Genomic DNA, 8,841 nt, shown 5'->3' with positions numbered 1-8,841 from the left:
TATATTTTAAAATACACATTTTAAAATGTGATTAGTCTTTTAAAAAAAGCTTTATCTTATACGAATAGCTTGCAACCTAGTTTCGATATTAACGTCCTGTAATAAGTTTAATATGATTTATATACCTAATATGAATAAATAAAGCATTTTTTTGTCTATTTATATTTTAAATCACACATTTTAAAATGTGATTAGTCTTTTAAAAAGCTTTATCTTATACGAATAGCTTGCAACCTAGTTTCGATATTAACGTTCTGTAATAAGTTTAATATGATTTATATACCTAATATGAATAAATAAAGCATTTTTTTGTCTATTTATATTTTAAACTACACATTTTAAAATGTGATTAGTCTTTTAAAAAGCTTTATCTTATACGAATAGACTGCAACCTTCGTCATGTGTATTACTACGCCGCGGAGTGCCGCCGTGTTTGCAAGACTTTTCGTTAGTGTCCGTCGCGAATGTCTTATTTTATTTAGTGTTTGTGAATATTCCGTCTTATGTCGCGATCTCCGTGTGTCCAAGAACCTCACGAAGACGTAATCAAGCACCGGTAGGTTTTTCAAGCAGCCTCAAATAAGAAATTGTAGATTTTGAAGTGTTGCAAGCAACTTTGGCACTTCCCCGAGATTCCCTCCAAAATTCCCAATCGTCGAGAGTGAGTTTCGTATATTAAAACTTCGGTAAAATTATTTATTTTATTATATACAGTTTTCCCCTTTTAAAGATTTGTGGTCCCAGACGATATTAGCCAAATGGTATCCTTAACAAATCCCATACGGGCTATGTCAGGATGCCTGAAAACCTAGAGTTACTAACTATAGCACCTAATATTCATATTAAAACAAAATTAAACTATTATTTTGCCAGCAAATGCTCTTGTCTCTGTAGCAGCTCGTAAAAAATAACTGTTCTTCACAATACCATGATAAGCTAAACAAACAAAGAAGTAAAATAGGAGTTTGGAATGAATAACAAATGTGGATTTTACCGATGACATCGGAGCATAGGCCTAGGCCTACGTACCTAACCTAGATTTCACATGTATAGATTTAACGCATCGATTTAACAGAAACAGTATTAATAACACGTTTATAATCTAAAAACTGGAATTCTTGTAATAAAAACATAAATACGAAGGTAAACTTGTAAAATGAGAGTTTGGAATTAAAAACCATGTACGTTTTCCCAATGCCATCGGAGCATAGGCCTAGGCCTACGTACCTAACCTAGATTTTACATGTATAGATTTAATACATCGATTTAACAGAAACAGTATTAATAACACGTTTATAATCTAAAAACTGGAATTCTTGTAATAAAAACATAAATACGAAGGTAAACTTGTAAAATGAGAGTTTGGAATTAAAAACCATGTACGTTTTCCCAATGCCATCGGAGCATAGGCCTAGGCCTACGTACCTAACCTAGATTTAACACGTCGATTTAACTATTAATAACACATTTATAATTTAACAAATTGAATTCTTGTAAAAACAAGCATAAATACGAAGGTAAACTTGTAAAATGGGTAAAGTTTTACGATATTTCTAATTGCTTTAATTTATCACCTGTGATATTTAAGTGCGTATTATTCTTACGCACTTGAATTCTTCGGAAATAACAATTAATGGATTACTCAATTGGGAAATGAATTAGTTCGAGTTAGGCCGAGCAGTTTGAGTTGCATTAATTTTGTTCGAATGGCAAGTTACCACAGAGCCTAGACCCGTTATTTTAGTAGTTTATCTTCGTATTTATGTTTTTTATTACAAGAATTCCATTTGTTAAATTATAAACGTGTTATTAATACTGTTTCTGCTAAATCGATGCGTTAAATCTTTACATGTCGAATCTAGGTTATGTACTTAGGCCTAGGCCTATACTGCGATGGCATTGGGAAAACGTACATTGTTTTTAATTCCAAACTCTCATTTTACAAGTTTACCTTCATATTTATGCTTTTTATTACAAGAATTCCATTTGTTAAATTATAAACGTGTTATTAATACTGTTTCTGTTGAATCGATGTGTTAAATCTATACATGTCAAATCTAGGTTAGGTACGCAGGCCTAGGCCTATGCCCCGATGTCATCGGTAAAATCATTCCAAACTCCTATTTTACTTTTTGTTTGTTTAGCTTATCATGGTATTGTGAAGAACTCATTTTTTACGAGCTGCTACAGAGACAAGAGCCTTTGCTGGCAAAATTATAGTTTAATTTGTTTGTTTCAATATAAATATTAAGTGCTATAGTTAGTAACTCTAGTCCATAGGGGATTGATTGATTTAAGGTTTTCAGGCATCCTGACTATCCCGTTTGGGATTTGTTAAGGATACCATTTGGCTAACATCGTCGGGGACCACAAACCTTAAAAAAGGGAAAACTGTATATAATAAAATAAGGTGTTATTTTACTGTATTACAGGGCAATGTAACCTAGGAAAAAAACTACTTGTTCTTATAGAAAAAATTACGCTCTCTTCGAAAATGGCACTCGATCCCGTCGCAAATGAATAAAATAACTAATTAAAAAAACCTGTTTGTGACAGGATATTAAAGCTTGTATATTAAAAGTTTGATATTGTGTCTTAATTAAATACCTTACATCGCTATTTACAAAGTTATTTATTTATTTATTTATTTTTGTATTCTTATCTTGTTTTATTTTGCAGATCCTCAACCAAGAGTCTCCGGTATTAGAATTTTTACATCTTCAAATTGAAAGCCATTCACCACTGTTAGTTGTGCCAAGTCCAGAGGTCCACGCCTGACGTCTTACTTTCTAACCTTACCAGAAATTGGGCAATGGTTCATGGTAGCTTAACTCTAGCAATGGTAATGAATTTATGCTTTTTATATTAAGCCATTAAGTCTATGAAATAGTGAGATAGAAGTAATCTTGGCTGTACATAGATTTTTTTATTAATCAGGGTTGCAGTTTTAATAAGTCAAGTAATTTAACTTTGAGGATTTGTGACTTTGCCATTTAAATAATGGACCACTTTTAAATAATTGCAACTTGTTCAAGAAAAAATGAAGTATTTAATAAAATAACCAATTAAAAAACCCTGTTTGTAACATAGGATATTAAAACTCTCATATGTTAAAAGTTTGATATTGTATCTTTTTAATTAAATACTTTACATAGGCATTCACAAAGTAATTTTTTTTATTATCATTTATTTTATTTTTCAGATCCCCAACCAAGAGTCTCCTGTATTAGAATTGTTACAACGTCTTCAAATGGAAAGCCATTCACCTCTGTTAGTAGGGCTGAGTCCAGAGGTCCATGTCTGACGTCTTACTTTCAAACCTTACCAGAAATTGGGCAATGGTTCATGGTAGCTTACCTCCAGGAAAGGTAATGAATACTGTATATGCTTTTTTATATTAAGTCATTAAGTACATGAAATAGTGAGGTAAAACTTAATCTTCACATTACAATCTGTTTTAATGTTGTTACTGTTCTTAAAATATTTAATTTCAATTGTTCATTTCTTTTCTTATAGATTATTTCCTTTCCTCACTGGGCTATTTTTCCCTTTTGGAGCCTGTTGGCTTATACCATCTTTCTTTTCCAAATAGGGTTATAGTTTAGCTAGTAATAATGATAATAATAATAATTTTTTCTCTTATTTATTTATATCATTTCCTCACTGGGCTATTTTTCCCTGTTGGAGCCCTTGGGCTTATACCATCTTGCTTTTCCAACTAGGGTTGTAGCTAAGCTAGTAATAATAATAATGATAATGATTATGATAATAATAGGTTTTGATTAATAAATGTTGGTATGGGAGCTAGATTCTTAGTATTGTAGTTTTAGTTAGCTTAGGGATTTGTGGCTTTACCCATTAGATAAGGGACCTAACTCTTGATTGTAATATGTTACTGTAGGCCACTTGGTCAAAGAGAAGTGAAGTCTTATCCATGTATTCTAACTGTTTATTGGCAAGTTGCATGCTGTAGTAAGTTATGAATGTAGTAATAGGGGTCTTTTTAGTTCAAACTAACCTTATCATTATCATCATTATCATCATCACCAGCCAAGCTACAACCCTAGTTGGAAAAGCAAGATGCTATAAGCCCAAGGGCTCCAATAGGGAAAAATAGCCCAGTGAGGAGAGGAAATAAGGAAATAGATAAATGATGAGAACAAGTTAACAATAGATCATTCTAAAACAGTAACAACGTCAAAACAGATATGTCCTATATAAACTAATAACAACGTCAAAAACATATATGTCATATATAAACTATAAAAAGGACTATAGATATATTTTAATTGTTTCCTCTTGAGAAAAATACTAATTTGGTAAGTGTACTTCTTATCATAAGATGTACAGTATTATGTCTTGTCAGGATGATAAGGTGCAGTTTTAATCCATGAATGGCTTTCATTAGTTGAGTATTGGCTCTATTTTTGCTCTATGAAGATTGTGGGTTTTTCATTACCAAACATATGCACTTTCATTGCACAAGATCTAACTTCTTTGCATGCTTTGGAGGGCTCAATTCTTTTTATGAATTCAAGTTTGAAGATTCCAAGATTTGTGAATTCTTAATTAAACACTTTTCATAAATGAAAAATCCCAACATCCTGTATGAATAATCAAACTTTGATTTCTCAAGAGAAAAATGCATTTAGTTTAGGAAACTTTACAAGGTTGCCTAGTACTGTACTGTCTAAAATTAATGATGAGGACTTGCCAAGATTTGTAATAATTTTAGTCAATCATTAAAAAAAAAAAAAAATCACAACATCCCATATGAACAATCAAAGTTTGGCTTCCCAAGCAAAACATTATATAAAGTAACCTAACCAAGTTACTCAGCACTCTGTTATTGAAAGTTTACAAGTCCTTGAATGATTTGTTTTAATCATTTTGATTCTTCTAAGAATAATAACTGGTACAGTACAGTATTGCCTTTCTTTCACATAATGTAGCTGAAGGTACAACTCAAATATATCGTGTACATGGCAGTGGAGTGAATAAAAGTGTTGCTGTTTTAACTTAAAACTTTGCGTCAGTCAATTTTCCTGAGTATGGGGAGACATTTTGATTTATGTATGAATTAAAATGCATTTTAGCTGAATATACTGATAAGATACTCATTTCCAGAGCTATTGATCATAGCTGAAAGCAGCTGCAGTGGCAGAGCTCTGCCTGAAACGAAATGGGTCATCTCGGGATGCTTGGTGAGTACTGTACTCAAAATATTTTTTAATTTGCCAGGTGGCAAAACTATAGTATTATATTTGTTATGTGCAGGGTAATTTGCTCTAGTGTTGTAGAGATTATATTAACCTTGGGGTGCTTGGTGAGTACTCAAAATATTTGTTAATTTTCAAGGCGGCATAGCCTAACTCCAATATAGCATTTGTTATTCACGGTCTGATATCGTCTAGTGTCTTAGAGAATGTATAAGACAACTAGGGGGAAAATAACCATTATATTATTACAAGCTCATTTTGAGTTCCTTCATAATACTTTTCATATGTTGATAGTGAGATTACTGTACGTCTCCATGAGTCAGAAGAAAACTTTATGAATATTTTCCTTGTACACATACTGTAATGTAGTTGACAAATGTCAATATTATTGTTTTGGTCAGGCCTCCTTATTCGCAGGGGTTAGGTAACAGAGACAGGCGCAAAGACCCAGAATCCGCAAATACTTGCTCCACTAGGCTGGGATAACTTCTAACCCTACCAACTCATTGCCCATTGCTTACGTGCTATCGACTAACACACCAAGTACTGCATAATATTGTTTTTACTTGGTTATTATCACACTATAAGTATTGTGTAAATGAATAAACACACTTCAGAAAGTGTACAGCACATGTGTAGGCTACACTATGCACTGTACATGGTAAGGCTATAGAGCAGTACAATACGTAACACTACAGCCCTAGTTTGGACAATTATAACAACAAGACACTGTTGTTCCAATCTAATACAGTGGAACCTCTACATACGAATTTAATCCGTTCCAGAACCAACTTCGGATGTAGAAACGAATTTTCCCATAAGAATACATTGAAATAGGAATAATCCGTGGTTGAGCCCAAAAACCTATGATAACTTCTAAATAAACTACTACACATAATTTTCCCTTGAGAATAATGAACACTAAATTAGATAATCGACATGTAAATAAGAAGAATAGACATGTAAATAAGAAGAATTAGCAAAAAATGATAAATAAGAAACGGGTTTTTAGCGTCACTTTACCTTAAAAAGTCCAGCGCAGGTGTTGTTAGTCTTGCTACGCAGAGAGGAGACGGACGGGCGGCGAGGAGGTAGAGAGGTTAACTACGATAAACGTACACTACCGTAACTTATTCTAACTTACACTAAGTGAACTTTAACATAACTTAGCTTATTTTTTTTTATTTTTATATTTAAAATTTTTTTTTTACATTTTCTTTTTTTCTTTTTGATGATTACGTAATTTTAATCACTATCACTCTCTACATTTAAAGTTGACTGAATTTCTTTTGCTTCACTCTTTTCCGTTTTCTTTGTTTCACTTTCTTCCGCTTCACTCTTTGACGTTTTCTTCGATTAACTTACATCCTCTTCATCGCGAGTTCGCTTCGTAGTTTTTTTTAAAGAAAGCATCGATAGATAATTGCTTGGTACGGCTTTTCAGAATGTTTCGAAAGTGAGTTAGGCAAACATCATCGAATTGAAAAACTACACGACAAACCTGCAATTTCTTTGGATGGTATTTGTCGATGAAGTCGACCACGTCTTGATATTTTCCTAACACCTCTTTTATTTGCGCCGAACCTAACACATGTTCTACCTCCTCGCTCCCTTCCTCCTCATCACTCATGTGCTCCGACATAGCATGGAGTTCCTTGAGCTCATCCGTGGTAAGTTCGTCGTGATGTTCAGCGACGAGTTCCGTAACGTCATCTGCGTTGACCTCCAGACCCATGGACTTGTCAAGGGAGACGATTTCCTCTACGGCTTCCGCTGCACCGACCACGGGATCAGGTTCGGGGTCAAAACCCTCGAAATCTCGGGGAGAAACTGCATCAGGCCATAGCTTCTTCCAGGCAGAATTGAGGGTCCGTCGAGTTAATCCCACCCAAGCCTGATCTATGATCTTCAAGCAGTGCACGATGTTGAAGTGGCCCCTCCAAAATTCACGCAAAGTTAAGTTGGTGCTTTGCGTGACATTAAAGCACTGCTTAAATAAGTGCTTGGTGTACAGCTTCTTAAAATTAGAGATGACTTGCTGGTCCATGGGCTGGAGGATAGAGGTGGTATTCGGTGGAAGATACAGCACCTTTATGAACTTGAATTCATCGAAGATATCATCTTCAAGTCCGGGAGGGGGGGGGGGGGGGGGGTGAGCGGGTGCATTGTCAAGGCATAGCAGGCACTTTAAAGGCAATTTCTGTTCATGAAGATACTTCTTCACAGAAGGGCCGAAAACTTGGTTTACCCATTGCACAAAGAATTGCCTAGTGACCCAGGCCTTCGAGTTGGATCGCCAGAAAACATGAAGCTGATCCTTATCGACGTTGTGTGCTTTAAAGGCCCTAGGGTTCTCTGAATGGTAAACCAGTAAGGGCTTGACTTTAAAGTCCCCGCTAGGCGTGGCACATAGGGCAAGAGTCAACCGATCCTTCATTGGCTTATGCCCAGGCAATTTCTTCTCTTCGGCAGTGATGTAGGTTCGACTCGGCATCTTCTTCCAAAACAGCCCGGTTTCATCACAATTAAACACCTGCTGCTTTACGTAGCCTTCTTCCTGCACGATCTTTTCGAAGTTCTTGACAAAGTCAGCTGCAGCCTTTGTGTCCGCACTAGCAGCCTCTCCGTGGCGAACAACAGAATGAATCCCGGACCGTTTCTTAAATTTCTCGAACCAGCCACGAGATGCCTTGAAATCATCTGAGGAAGGCTCGGTTGAACTCTCCCCAGCATCACCCCCAGAGCTCTCCTCCTTTAAGTCCGTAAAGATGGCGTGCGCATTCTCGCAGATAACGGTCTCGGTGATGGTGTCGCCAACGATCTCTCTATCCTTAATCCACACTAGTAGAAGTTGTTCCATCTCTTCTATGATAGGGGTACGGCGTTTGGAAATTATAGTGATCCCCTTAGAAGGTTTCAATGCTTTAATAGCTCCCTTCTGTTTAAGGATTGTCGAGATCGTCGACATATTACGGCCATACTGTTTAGCAAGTTCACTCACGCGGACGCCACGCTCATGTTTTTCAATAATTTCCTGCTTAATTTCTAAAGAAAGCATTTCCTTCTTCCTTTTCTCACCACTACCACTACCACTGGCAAAACTAAGCCTTTTAGGACCCATACTTTACGTAAATTACCGTTAAAGGATGCACCTAAAAAATCACGATTAAAACAGAGTTAATAGCAGAACGCACAGAGCACAACCGCAAGAAGCCGACGAGAACAGAGGACTGACCCAAGACCCGCTAATTGAGCGTCCCTCCGAGGTCGATGTGCTGCCTTCTATCGGCGGAAATAAAAAACACTTCAGGCGCTATGAGCACCGACTACGCGTACGAGTATTGTTTACTTCGGGTGTCGAAAAAAACATTCGGGTGTAGAGTCGGAACGTGTTCGAATTGTACTTCGCGTGTCGAAAAATTTAGATACAGCCGTACGACAAAAATTGCTTACTTCGTGTGTCGAAATAAAATTCGGGTGTAGAGTAAAAAATTTGCTCGAATTTTACTTCGGATGTTGGAAAATTTGGATGTAGATACGTTCGTGTGTAGAGGTTCCACTGTATATTTGCTGATATTGAAGTGTATATTACTGTAATATATGTACAGTACTATCACTACAG

The 8,841-nt window shown here is 35.9% G+C and overlaps 1 long non-coding RNA gene across 2 annotated transcripts in view; it reads left to right on the top strand.

Moving 5' to 3' along the window:
* Window positions 1-417: 417 nt before the first annotated feature.
* Window positions 418-8,841, top strand: part of LOC137617035 (uncharacterized) — a 282,465-nt gene continuing 274,041 nt past the window's right edge. The window contains exons 1-4 of one of the 2 annotated variants that reach the window (XR_011039551.1): window positions 418-556; window positions 2,680-2,842; window positions 3,203-3,368; window positions 5,128-5,204. This is a non-coding gene — a long non-coding RNA (uncharacterized lncRNA). Of the gene's footprint in view, window positions 662-2,679; window positions 2,843-3,202; window positions 3,369-5,127; window positions 5,205-8,841 lie in introns of both variants that reach the window. The other variant, XR_011039550.1, reaches the window with a different exon arrangement.

This window comes from Palaemon carinicauda, chromosome 23, assembly GCF_036898095.1.
Source record: "Palaemon carinicauda isolate YSFRI2023 chromosome 23, ASM3689809v2, whole genome shotgun sequence".
Taxonomy (NCBI): Eukaryota; Metazoa; Arthropoda; class Malacostraca; order Decapoda; family Palaemonidae; genus Palaemon; species Palaemon carinicauda.
This window is presented reverse-complemented; position numbering and strand designations above follow the sequence as displayed.